At 45.2% G+C, this 13,544-nt stretch overlaps 1 protein-coding gene across 1 annotated transcript in view; it reads left to right on the top strand.

Moving 5' to 3' along the window:
- LRRC8B (leucine rich repeat containing 8 family member B) overlaps positions 1-13,544 on the top strand; it is a 68,823-nt gene that overhangs the window by 41,006 nt on the left and 14,273 nt on the right. The window contains 2 exon segments of the mRNA XM_013997404.2: positions 1,601-1,655; positions 11,879-11,980. The gene's annotated coding sequence lies outside the window, so the exon portion shown is untranslated.

Genomic DNA, 13,544 nt, shown 5'->3' with positions numbered 1-13,544 from the left:
TATCAGAAGCCTTAGCCTTTCGGAGTTCCCGTCGTGGCTCAGTGGTTAGCGAATCCGACTAGGAACCATGAGGTGGCGGGTTCGATCCCTGGCCTTGCTCAGTGAGTTAAGGATCCGGTGTTGCTGTGAGCTGTGGTGTAGGTCACAGATGCAGCTCGGATCCCACGTTGCTGTGGCTGTGGTGTAGGCCGGCGGCTACAGCTCCAATTAGACCCCTAGCCTGGGAACCTCCATATGCCGTGGGAGCAGCCCAAGATATGGCAAAAAGACCAAAAAAAAAAAAAAAAAAAAAAAAAAAAAAAAGAAGCCTTAGCGTTTCATGCCCTTTGATCCAACCTACTCTTGGAGGTATGTGCCAAGGAAGTCCTATGAAAACAGAGATATTTACAGCATTCTTAGTGATATAAAGGGAAAAGTCTAAGATTCAGTAGGGAGGTGATTTTATTAACGATGACATATCGTGTATGAACCATTAGGCTTCTATCAAAAATGACGTTCAGAGACACTGCAACATCAAGAAAACCTACGAGAAGTGATGCGGCAGAAACATCTCAATCTCATGGCCCTGGCTTTTGTAATGGCTTGCGTGTGTGGAACTAGCAGGCCAGCAAAACAGAAACAAAGACACAACTGGAAGGAAAAAAGCATCCGAACTATTTTGTTTGTTCCCCATGTTTCCCTCTTTCCTATGAGAAGCATAGATTGTTAAAAGATTTTTTTTATTATTTATTAGCAGAGATATTTTCAGTGAGCTTTTCTGCATTTTATTTATAAAATAAGGGATCGCTCAGATGGAATGCCTATCTCCTGCTTCATTAAAATGTCAGGTTTATATTTGAGATTAAATGTGCAGCTTGGGGCAGTGACTTGTTTCTCCCCCTGGGTTTTAGTTGACACGTTTTGTGAGAGGTCAGAGGGGGAGGTCTCTGTAGGCGTTCCCGTCGTGGTGCAGTGGAAACGAATCTGACTCGCATCCACGAGGATGCGGGTTCCATCCAGGGCCTTGCTCAGTGGGTTACGGATTCGGCGTTGCCATGAGCTGTGGTGTAGGTTGCGGACGCGGCTCAGATCCAGCGTTGCTGTGGCTGTGGTGTGGGCCGGCAGCTGCAGCTCCGATGAGACCCCTAGCCTGGGAACCTCCATGTGCCATGGGTGTGGCCCTCAAAAGCAAAAAAATACGAGTTCATGATGAAGGTGAATGTGTTGGTTGAGAAAATTCAATTTGCCATAGGGATAAAATCCTTCTACTTATGAAAAATATATAAATCCATTGTTAGTACAGAAAAATCTGGAAGTCTGTTTTGCACACTGCTAAAGTAATTTTATTTTCACTAACTGGATTAGAGATTATTTTACTATTTATTATTAAATATTAATAAATATTTAATAATTTAATTTACTAAATATTATTTTATTATTATTAGAGACAAAAAAGAAGGGGGTCTCTTGCACAGCACTCCCTTTTCAGAAAAAGTTATCTTTTGTATGTGTCATAAAGTTATCATAGATGTTTGAAAGTTTGGAACCACAGACGTGGGTAGATTGTCCTGCAGTCCTGTGATGCATCACATATAACAATATGTTTATGATTTCTCTCTAGGAATTTTTCAAGTGGAAACTAATTGCAGAGTTTCCGGTTGACCAGCCTTCACAGGGTAAGATTCATATTCTGAATTGCAAACACATGGTCAAGACAATTGCTATTGCATTGGTAGCTTGCGGCCAAAAATACTGAACACTTAGTATGTAAAAGGAGACCTATTCTTACAGATGTTTTGAGTAAACTCCTTTTGATGCTTTTAAGCCAGTTAAATAGAAAATGAAATCTGTATACGCGTGGTAAAATATCGTCTTCCTGTGCCGCTGGTTGGTTGTGTGTGCAGGAAAGGCCACGCGTGTGTTTGATATTGGCGTTGTTAACATTAAAGAGCTAGGAAATATAATCAGTGTCTGGGAGAGACTTGGAGTCCATGACTCCATGTCTATATTTTTCTGATTTTTAAGGGAGCGTCTTTAAGGCATGGAATCGGTGTGCCGTGTTTCCGTGATGAAAAGGTGGCCATGCTTTCCTAGAGTAGGCACGTCAGGAGTAAGCAGGTCCTACACTCTGTCGCTTCCTGCAAATATCCGTCATTGTTTATAGTTGTGGCAGTTTCATCTTAAATTGGCTCTGTGGCAGAGCGTTTGACTTTGACGTAATGATCGATTCATTTCATTCACTCTGTTGAGTGGCATGGCTCTCTGGTGTTGTGCATATGACATATGTCTTAAAACTGTGTCACCCGGCTCTGAACATAAGTCGTCCAGGTGAGGCAGTGCTCAGGGCAGTGGGTCTGTCCCCTCCTGTGTTCTGAACAGCCTTCTTTATTCGGAGAAAGGCAGTCTTTGGACTTCTTGAATATATCCACATTTTCCCACTGATGCGTGGAGTTGACTATAAATTCTTGAAAGCTAAAAGCAGATCGGCCGCTTCTCTCTTTATGGCTCTTCGTGGCCTCCGCAGCACTCCTATGCTGCTTATCACCCAAACGCTTCGTCGTGGCTGCCAGCCTGTGTTACTGCACTCGCCCCAGGCTCCGGACTTTCCAGCCAGTGTCCTCCTTACTGACGTGCCCACATCCTAAGCTTCCTGCTCCTTCTGCCTGGAATGATCTTCCCGATACCATCACATGATTGGCTCATTTAGGTCTCTGTTCTAACGGTGGTCCCTTAATGTAAGCTGGTACAACCACTATGGAAAACAGTATGGAGGCACCTCAGAAAACTATACATAGAACTACCATAGGACCCAGCAACCCCACTCCTGGGCATCTATCTGGACAAAACTTTCATTCAAAAAGACACATGCACCCACATGTTCAGTGCAGCACTATTCACAATCGCCAAGACATGGAAACAACTTAAATGTCCATCAATAGATGAATGGATTAAGATGTGGTACATATACACAATGGAATACTACTCTGCCATAAAAAGGACAAAATAATGCCATTTGCAGCAACATGGATGGAACCAGAGATTCTCATACTAAGTCAAGTAAGTCAGAAAGACAAATACCGTACGACATCACTTGTATCTGGAATCTACGGTACAAATGAACCTACAGAAAAGAGACAAACTCATGGACATGGAGAACCACAGACTTGTGGTTGCCAAGGGCAGGGGAGGGAATGGGATGGACGGGGAGTCAGGGGTTGGTAGGTGCAAACTATTGCATTTGGGGTGGATAAGCAATGAGGTCCTGCCGTAGAGCACAGGGAACTATATCCTGTCACTTGATGGAGCATGATGGAATATATTATGAGAAAAAGAATGTATATATATTATAACTGGGTCACTTTGCTGTACAGAAGAAATTGACAGAACATTGTAAATCAATTGTAATTGAAAAAAAAATCATCGTCCCTTAAAGAGGCCTTCCTTGACTCCCCAGTCTAACGTAGCTGTGTATTCTTCGTAGCATTTCTGATTTTACCATGTGTGCACATTTCTCTCTCTTTCCTACGCAGTAGGGTCCCCGAAAGCGGGGATCTTGTCTGTCTCGTGCGTCTGTGTCTCCCTAAGGCTCCCTTAATGTCCTGCCACGTCGTAGGCATCACACGTGGTCACTGCATGAAGACACAGAGATCCTGGCCTCTCTCTGACAAGTGCTGCTTCCTCCTCAGTGATGTCTCACCCATGCTCTCTGGGTATTTTGTTTGTGTGGAACCAAGTGCAGTGCGAACTGGGTTTGGCCATCAGCCCACTCACTTTGGCCCTGAAATGACAGAATAAGGTGGTGCTGCTCCCTCAGCCATGCGCGTCTTCTCGCCACGAGAGGATGGTAAATCCCACGAAAGCAGAAACAAGGCCTCATATTTCCTTGGTATGCCTTTGTAGTCCTAACCTCCATAACTGAACACACATAAATGTTAACTTTAGTGAAAAGCTTAAGACTAGTGGCTTAATCATATTTTGAAGTATTTCTGAAATACACTAGAGTGTGTGTCCCAGAGCTAAGAAAAAAAAAATCTCATTTTGATTTGTAGTTAAAAAAAATTATAACATAGAAATGTTCTGGGCTATTTTTGCACCTTCGTGCTCCAAACCCCTGTTTTATCTCACTGCTTCGGCCAGGTGGCCAGCAGCAATACTCTCCATCTCCCGGTTCTTTTCAGATTGGGAAGGCTGGCCCCCACACCGCATTCTGCTGCCCTGTGACCCTGGAGAAGCTATTGTACACCTCGAAATTCTGTTTCCTCGTTTGTGAAGAGTCAGACTGTGATTTTCATGGTTCCTTCCTGGATTAAACCGTCCATGTGACTCTGCCTCCGGGAAAGGTCGGTCACCTGCAGAAGGATTAGGAGGAGCAAATGGACTGATAAACTCTTTATCAGCTCGTCATTGAAAGGGGTTCATGTGTGCTCCCAGAGACTGCTCAGGGCCTGGGTGTGGCTCTACTTGATGGCCTGCTTACCCTGGGCTGATGGGAGGGGGCAGGGAAACTCTCTGAGAGACATTGAAGATGACAGAGAAGGGTTCGAGGTGGCCTTCTGTTTGCACGTTCTGGGAAGTCTGTAGCCACCGGTGAATGGGGCCCCTGGTGGCCGAGGCTCTAGTGCTAATGTTACAGTAATGTGACTGCAGCATCTCTTCATTTTAAATGTTTTCTGATAATTGGGTAGCTTACTAAAAGTATCCAAAAATTGCAGGTCCCGTTGTAGCGTAGAAATGAATCCAACCAGTCACCATGAGGATGCGGGTTCAATCCCTGGCCTCACTCAGTGGGTCAAGGATCCAGTGTGGCTGTGAGCTCGGGTGAAGGTCACAGACTTGGCTTGGATCCCGTGTTTCTGTGGCTGTGGTGTAGGCTGGCAGCTGTAGTTCCGCTTCGACCCCTAGCCTGGGAACCTCCATATGCCGTGGGTGTGGCCCTAAAAAGCAAAGTAAATAAATAAATCCAAAAATTGAGAGCTTTTTTTTCTAAAAACACAATTACCATCTAAATTCAATGCACGGTATATTTTATAACCCTCAGCAACAAGAGGTAAAGCAGTGTTTCTTAAAGTTCAACAACTCTGGTTTAATTAGGATTTCTAGAGTTGTTCCCGTGGTCTTAGCTGTCATCCTCAGTGGCTTCTCTGGGGCTTTGGGTGATGAGGGTAATTTTCCTAATATGTAGCCTGTGATTTGACTGTTTCCCAGAAGCGCTGCCTCCCCACGGCTTTGAGGAAGAGGCTGCAGGCGGGTAGTTAGACATCACTGTTCTCCTTTGGTTTCTCTGGGGTTTTTTGTTTTGCTTTGTTTTTGTTTTTGTTTTTCGCTTTTTAGGGCCGCACCTGTGGCACATGGAAGTTCCCAGGCTAGGGGTCCATCAGAGCTGTAGCCACTGGCCTACACCACAGCCACAGCAACACGGGATCCGAGCCACATCTGCAGACTACACCACAGCTCACAGCAACACCAGATGCTTAACCCACTGAGCGAGGCCAGGGATGGAACCTGAGTCCTCATGGATGCTGGTCAGATTCGCTCACCGCTGAGCCACGACGGGAATTCTGGTTTCTCTGTGTTTTGACTGACATCAGACTCTGATTTCTGTGCTTCAGAAACGCTGTGCTGCTTTTCTGCTTCACTGACCCTGTCTCTCTGTTCCTCTCTGCTGTTCCTTGTCTGATAGTCCTTCCTCATCTGATCTTCATGTAGGGAGGGGGCTTTTATTCTGCACTCACTGAATTCTTTCAAAGAATGAACTCATTTCTATGGCCCAGTCTATTACTTAAATGCTCATGGTATCCTGTCGTGGATTAAGTCTGGCTGCAAATACTTAGCGATTTTTCCCATCAAGAGGTGAGTCTGTTTTCCCTCCTTTTGATTCTAGGCTGGCCCCTCTTACCTCGAATGTGGCAGAAATAGTGCGAAGTGATTTCTGAGGCCGGCCCTTAAAGAGAGGTGTAGCTTCTGCTTCTACAGCTTGTAATGTTCCTACCGGAACTTAGCCACCTTGCTGTGGGGAAGCCTAAACAGCCGTGTGCAGGAGTGGCCCCTGGTCATTAGCTCAAGCCGAGCTTCGGGCCAGCAGCCGGCCGAAATGCCAGCCCTACAATGGGGGGGGGGGGTTGACCCTCCAGCCCTCCCATCCTTCCAGCCAACACCACGTGAAACAGAAGCCCTGCCTCATCAGCTCACAGCATCACGAGAAATGATGAATGGCTGTTTCAGCTGCTACATTTCGGGGTGGTTTGTTTCACTGCAATGAAGAACCAAAACAAATTCAGTACCTAGAAGTGAGGTGCCTCTGTAATAAAACATTGGCATTGGCTTTGAGAGCAGACGGCATTGAACCCGAAGGGGCGGTGAAAAGATTATTACTGCCGCTGGAAGGGCAATGAGGAATTGCTGTTGGAGGCTGTCAGAGAGTACCCTCACTTTGTCCGGGCAGAAAACTTTACAAGACTGACCCCTGCAGCAACGTGGAAGATAGAAAATGAACCCAGTGGCTTTGTGGATCTGGCTTAGATTTTCCAGCAGAACGGTGCAAGTTCCAGTTAACTTTGTAAAATCAGGATCAAAGTATTGTGAGAGGTTAGTTAAAGAAGAAAACATTCAGATTTCAGGCGAACCTTAGAGGAAGTTATTCCAATACAGAATTTTCTGGGGTCGTGAACGACACTGTTTCTTATGCCTCGCGTCCCTGCCCAGCCACAGGCTCTCACACCAAGAAACGGCCTTGGGTTGGAAGATCCGATCCAGAGCACTCGTGCAGTAAAACTGGGTCTTGGGGTATAAATAACAGCCAGGGCCCAGGTATGGGAGCCTGTATTAAGACTTCAAGAAGGTTTAAGGCAGTGCCTCTTCTCCGCTAGAGACAAAGGCTTCCGAGATCCTCAGGGTGTTTCCCCACAGCATCCTGGACCTGATTTAGCTGACAAAATCCTGGATTTCAAGCCTGAACTCGAAGCCACAGGAGGATGGAACTTGGGGGTGGGGGGGAGCAGTGGGGCTCAGAAGAGGGCGAGCCTTTGCCTGGGGGAGGAACGCGGACCTTTTGTGGGCACAGACTGGACTGCGGTAGATTAAACCCGGCTGGGTGCCCTCTACCCCTCTTCCCACTGAGAGGAGGCATTTGCTTCCTGTCCCCTCCAGTCTGGGCTGGTGTGTGACTCCTTTGACCCAGGAATGGGGCGGATGTGACACTGTGTAGCTCTGCGGGCTCCGCGCCGTAAAAGAACTGTGGTTTTCCGCTCTGCCTGCAATGCACCAGCGTAGAACCCCAGCGCCGCGCTCCGTGAGGACAACAGCCGGGAGCAATCTCCCGCGAGGTCCCAGCCGCAGCCTGATGCGTGAGCCCGGGCTGGACCGTCTTTGTGCCAGCCATGACCATGAAGTAAAAAAGAGCCACCCCCAGAATCGCAAGATATAAAACTGTGTTTAAGCTGTTAAGGTTTGGAGTCTGCAGGTTAGTTAGGCAGACTCCTTCCCAGCTACTTGCTTCTCGCTTACGCCAGGGAGAAGCTTAACCAGCTTAGATACGCTCTGCTTCATGTGTGAACATTCAGAAGAATGCATTCCTACAATTCTCCTGCATCCTGCATTTTTCGTATGTTCAGTTATTCATTGCACAAAGATTTCTTGTACAGCATGTGCTAGAAACTGGAAGATACAGTCATACCTTAGATCAGAGTTGGAATCCTTTTGATCCTGCATCTCCCTGGACCTTTCTTAGGATGTTTGATGTTGCCAAGTGGCTTGAGCTTTCGCTTGCAATGATTATGTCATTCCTGGCTTTCTTTTCAAATATATTACAAAAATTTCCGTATTATTTCTGACCCCCACAACGGAAACAGCCTTTCAGTCAGCCCCCTCGTTTCTGATCCCGCCTCCTTAAATCCATCCTGCCATTCTCGACAACTCACTGTCCCACAGCCCTGCCCCGAGTCTCCGGAGGTTCCTATGGCAGCTGTTACCGTGTGGTCTGTAGGGCGGGGAAGCACGCTAGACATCTGAAACTTCAGGAAGGCTCGAAAGATGGGCGCTTTCCCCAGATGCTTTATTGTCAATCTGTCTTGTGAGCTTTCTTCTCCTGGGGAGATTTGGAAAAAAAAAAAAATCTGGTCTCGACATAGACCAGGTGAAGTGCCCTGTAGGAGTGGCCCCAGGTCTGGGTGTCTTCTTATAGTGCCACGGGTGGTTCTGATGTGAAGCCACAATTGAGACCCACTGCCTGAGATTTGTGCTTCTCACCAAGTGGTCCCTGCAGCATCAGCAGTAACTCGGAATTTGTTAGAAATACATATTCTTGGCTCTACTGCAGACCCAATGTAGCAGAAACTCTGAGGGCGGGATCTAGCACGTTGTGATTTCATAAGCTCCTCGGTGGTTTAGGAAGAGTAGTGTTGGAGAAGCACGTTACCGGATCAATCCTGGTTCCCTTCTAGACCGCGAAACCACCGTCTGGCTGGTGGTCATGGAAGGGCTTGAGAAATGCTGCACGATTGTCATCAGATGGCTGAAAAAGCTTCAGCAGGTCATGGAGTGTAAAGAAAAGGACCAAAATCATCCCAGATACTAACGCATTTTTTCCCAGGGAGAGAACTCTAAGAGGTAAATTTAAGTTAGACCCAAGGAACATCTTGATGAGAAGTGGGACTGAGCGTTTTGAAAGGATATAGATGATCTTTAAAGCAGTTCCAGGGAGAGACCCCACTGTCAGTTGTTTGGCTCGATCCCTGCCTGGGGCCAGAAATGAGATCTTTGAAGTGGCTTATCCAGTTCTCAGCATATAATGACTCTAATTACCATCTGATCATCATTTGTTTATTTTTTCACTGGTTATTTTGGAGATGCTTTCAAAGGACAATAAGGACGGGTGGGAAGCAAAGACCGGCTGACTTGAGTTGTTATTCCAGTCTTTGGGACTTTGGGGTGCGACTGTTACAGGAATTCATGCACTTTGAAAAGCTTTTATGATTTTTTTTTAATGAGGTTTAAAAGCTAAAGGAATGGAATTAGGACCGTAAAATCCTTTAATTTTACATTGTTTCTTTGAACCGATTTAGTGCATTTGTATATTAGAAATTGAGATCTGATTTGGATTGAATCCTCATTGTTTGCAAATATATGGCCTGGAAAAAATTTCTTAGACACGCAAACAGTATTAAATTTGGGGATGACAAAAAAAAAAAAAAAAAAAAAAAAGGACAACCATGCCTTAACTCTCCAGTTAAGCACTTCAATTAGAAAAATTAACGTCACTTAAGATATAGGGATGCTTGAGACTTTTCATATCTCGTTAAATCCAGATGCTGTGTATTTACATAGAGTCTTTAGAGAGTTGCGTGGAAAATGGTTGTAGAAAAAGTTCAGCTGAGAAAACAGATTATGTGGGATGTAACTGGAGGCATTGCAGAAAGCTGGACATTTGCATCCCGGTCTTTCAAAAGATTAAAATGGAATCCAGTTATAATGCAGATGTTGGAGTGAGTTGATGTCTTAGTCCCCCCAGGCAGCTGTAGCAAACTGCCGCAGACTGGATGACTTAAACTGCAAACATTTCAGTTTCTGGAGGCTGGGAAGTCTGAGATGAAGGCATAGGCAGGTTCTGTCTCTGATGAGAGCTCACATCCTAGTTCATAGAGGGCCACATTCTTGCTGCGTCCGCACGGAGCGGAAGGGGCAGGAGAGCTCTCTGGGTCTCTTTGATAAGGGCACCCATTGCATTCCTGAGGGCTGCACCCTCATGACCTGATTCCTGCCCAAGGCTCCACCCCCCTCATACTGTCACACTGGGGGTGAGATTTCAAAATATGCGTTTTGCAGAGATACAAACATTCAGTCCATTGCAGTCAGGGAAGAGAGTTAAATATTCAGCTCTGTCCTTAGTTTTTGAGAGAACTCACAGGGAAATAGTTAATTGCACTGAATGAGACCGTATGGTCTGGGGTGAACAAGGCTTGAGATTTCAGCCTATGGACCTAGGTTCTCGTTATAACCGTTTCTTGCCAGTTTTGTCACCTTGGACACAGAAGCTCCTTTGGGCCTGCCTTATATTCTATGTTTGTAAAATGGGAAGAATAATATTTGATCTTAGTGGTCTGTTGTAGATATGAAACAAGTGTAAATGAAAGTGCTTTGAAGGTAGGAAAACAGATGTTAGATTATTAATAATAGAATTTTCTTTGCTCTCTTACTGGCAAAGAACTCATCAAAGGAAATCTGAATTAGCTGATTAGAGGAGAAGTTTATAATTCTTCAAAGAACAGGAAAAGTTCTTTACAAGTAGTTTTCAGTTAGAATACATGTGGCAAACCTGTAGTGAGTTGTGGTTCTGTGGCAGGTTAGTTGGAGTAGTTTCTCATTAGGATTACTTTAAAAGATTATTGTAGTTGGAGGTGTGTGACTCTCTTTCTTCATAGAAATACCGTATTTAAAGTAGAAACGTATTTGCAGTATTTAAAGGAAACTATTGCACAGGCAGTATCATGATGGCTGGGTAGCTTTCTGGAATTACGCTAAACGCTTTCCTGGGACATTGTAGATACAATGAAGTGGAAGAACGTGTAAAATGTTTCACACATCAGACGTCTTTATCCTGCTCTCTATGTAGACATGCAGTTGTATATCATATGTTGTCTTTTTTCTTTAACATTTTTTAGATCCTCTGTACTCTTTTCTTTTTGTTTGTTTCTTTTTTATTACTCAGTGAATTTTATTACATTTATAGTTGTTCAACCATCATCACCACCAGATTTTATGGCCTTTCCATCCCAAACCCTCAGAGCCTCCCCCCACCCCCCAACCTGTCTCATTTGCAAGAGATACTGACTCACAGACTTTGAAAAACTCATGGTTTCCATATGCTGTCTTTTAAAAATGAATTGTGAATAAGAAACTCATTCTCCAGTAGTGCCAAGTATGAATTAATACACAGCTGGGTTGTCACACTCACCGTGATTTCTGGTCTACAAAATAAATTGATACTGGATAATAATTATAAAGCGGGCTTTACACAGGGATTGGTGAATCCAAAGTAAATTTCCGACATGCTGACTTTTGGTCTTTGAAAATGACAAGGTTATAATAATATTGCTAAACATACCTTAGATACAGTGGGGGTCAGTACTCTGAGCTGAATTTCAAGTACCTAATAACCCAAACTGGATTGTATCTTCCAGGCAAATGTACCTTCCCAGCAAACTTTCAGAGGATGTATCAGCACTCAAAGTATAGTTTTCACCCAACTAAGAGACTTTTGTGTGGAATACATGAACTTTAAACTATCGCAAATGATTCTTTGAAGCAAATGCTAAGAATGACTGTTATTAACCTACATGGCAAAAGAGAAAAAGCTAATATAAAGGGCAGCTACCGTTAATTATATCAGGACTGTCAGAGAATTCCAGCCATATTTCTGAGCTACGTCTTAAAAAGTTATTAACTTGTAACTATATGTAATGAAATTGGCAGGATAAATTTTGGATAGATGTATGGTAGGTGCCAAAATGATATGCTTCGACCCTCTGATGAACACAGATAAAACCAACTGTGTGTGAGGACTGAATGGGAAAAGAGAACCCATCCAGACTGCTTGGAAGAAGCTCAGTGCTCATCTAAGTATTGCAGATACAGCCTTTTAAAACCGGTTACCGTCTTAACTTTCTGTAGAAACTTCTGTATGAAGTAAGGGCGTTTGGGAGCCGAGTGTGATCCGGTGTGTGGGGTGGAGTCTTGCTAATACAATGTTGCCAGAATGTCCCCCAGTGTGTAAAGTAAACTAGTCTGTGACCATCCATTGGCCGTGTATTGTCTTGGGATGGAGAGCATCTCTAAAGACTCCATCTCCAATTGTGTGTGTTCGAGTGACCACAGCTGTTCCAAGGTGTCTGTGCTTTTCCCCTAGATGAAGACAATCACAGAGATGGTGTGTCTACGGAATTTCAAAAGGTGTAGGCCTCCCGACTGAAGCCCAGGCGACTGATGGGATCCATTTCTTTTCATTAGCGTAAGTATAAAGATATAAAGTATATTGTTTTGGCCAACGCTGACTTAAGTTCTTTGCCGGATGAATATCCCTTAAGTTCTGTGTTGGGTACGTATCCACTCTGTCAAATACCCTCATTGTTGGAGCTGTTTGTGTTCGCATATTCTTGCACGATTACAGTGTGTGTCTTAAAGGAATTTAACTCTCGGGATCTTCGTGAGGACAGACAAAGCCATAACCTCTGAGCTGGCAGCGCCCGCAGAGATAGTCTTGTTCGCTCTCTTCATCCTTCACAGGACTTTCCTTGGCAGCATCCTCGTCGGAGGGTCGGCTCCGTCAGCTCAGCTCCGGTAGGGAGAGACCCTGGACACTTTCCCAGAAGGATTTCTGCGCATGTTCTGCTACCAATTAAATCAAAATATCACTTTCTAAAATACGCACCCACGTCGTTCTGCCTCCGCGAACAAAACCACCTACGCTTTAATCTGAGAGTTAGTCCTGCAAAAATGTAAAGATAAATTCTCAGGCTCCCCAGTCATCTTCTCTCTCACCTGGGCTCCTCCGCGGGGAGTGGCTCACAGACAGGTCGCTCCTGGTGATTTGATTTGCCCACTTAGTCTGTAACCAGGTGTGAACCACCAGGAACCAGGCAGGCACAGAAGGACTGTCGCCTCTTTATCTGGGTCCATGGATTAGTATGGCCACAGATTAGAATCATGCTATCGCTATATTTAGCGTAAATACAGTATGCAGCTATGTTTCACATAATAGCTGTGACACGATTACCATAAAGCATGCGTTCATGTCAGCTAAAATCCCTACAGGGGAAAAAAGACAATGCTACGTATTTTCTCATGTTCCTCCAGCCGAGTTTCCCGCCATCCCCTCTTCCCATCATGTTTATGGTATTGGGGGTCTCGGTCCAGGACTTTCCACTTTCAGTCTCATGTAATCCTCTCATTTTTGGTTTTTGTCCTGTCGTGACACACAATTATGATTAACTGCCCCGGGGTGAGGCGAGGGGGAGGCGTTGCGAGTTAGAAGTAGATCCATGAAACTCAAGGATGGGAGGGAAGCCCTGGAGAGTAGTTTAACCAAGCCGTAGGTCCCGGGAGGAAGTTGAGTCCACAGAGTATGATGGCGCTCAGAAAGGATGCAGGTGGCACGTGGTGCTCCCGGCCAGCGGTTAGCATCAAGGATCGTGGGCAGCCCCAGCCAGGGCAGGAGCAGATGAGGGCATGGGGTTCGGGGTCAGAGGGCCAGGAAGGTGGCAGGGCTGACCAGCAAAAAGAAGACACTTATTTGCAGGTACCAGGATCTCTGTAATGGGATTCTAGGGTTCAAGGAAGGATGCCAGTCCCTCAAAGGAGGACTCATGAGGGCAAAACCCATTTTTCATGGGGGTACTCCCTCTCTAGAGAGGGAAACTCAGACCCAGGAAAGATGGTGACTTCCCACTGAAAAAAGTACAAGAGAAGCTCCTGGACAAAAGTTGGAGCTGGACCACCAGCAAAAGATGACCGTGCTACTGTGATTTTTATTTTTTTAAGAGAATTGTTGCTAGGTCTAAATATTTCCTTGTATC

The sequence above is a fragment of the Sus scrofa genome, chromosome 4 (genome assembly GCF_000003025.6).
Source record: "Sus scrofa isolate TJ Tabasco breed Duroc chromosome 4, Sscrofa11.1, whole genome shotgun sequence".
Lineage (NCBI taxonomy): Eukaryota > Metazoa > Chordata > Mammalia > Artiodactyla > Suidae > Sus > Sus scrofa.
Note: the sequence above shows the minus strand (reverse complement) of the source record. Positions and strands in the feature narration are given on the sequence as shown.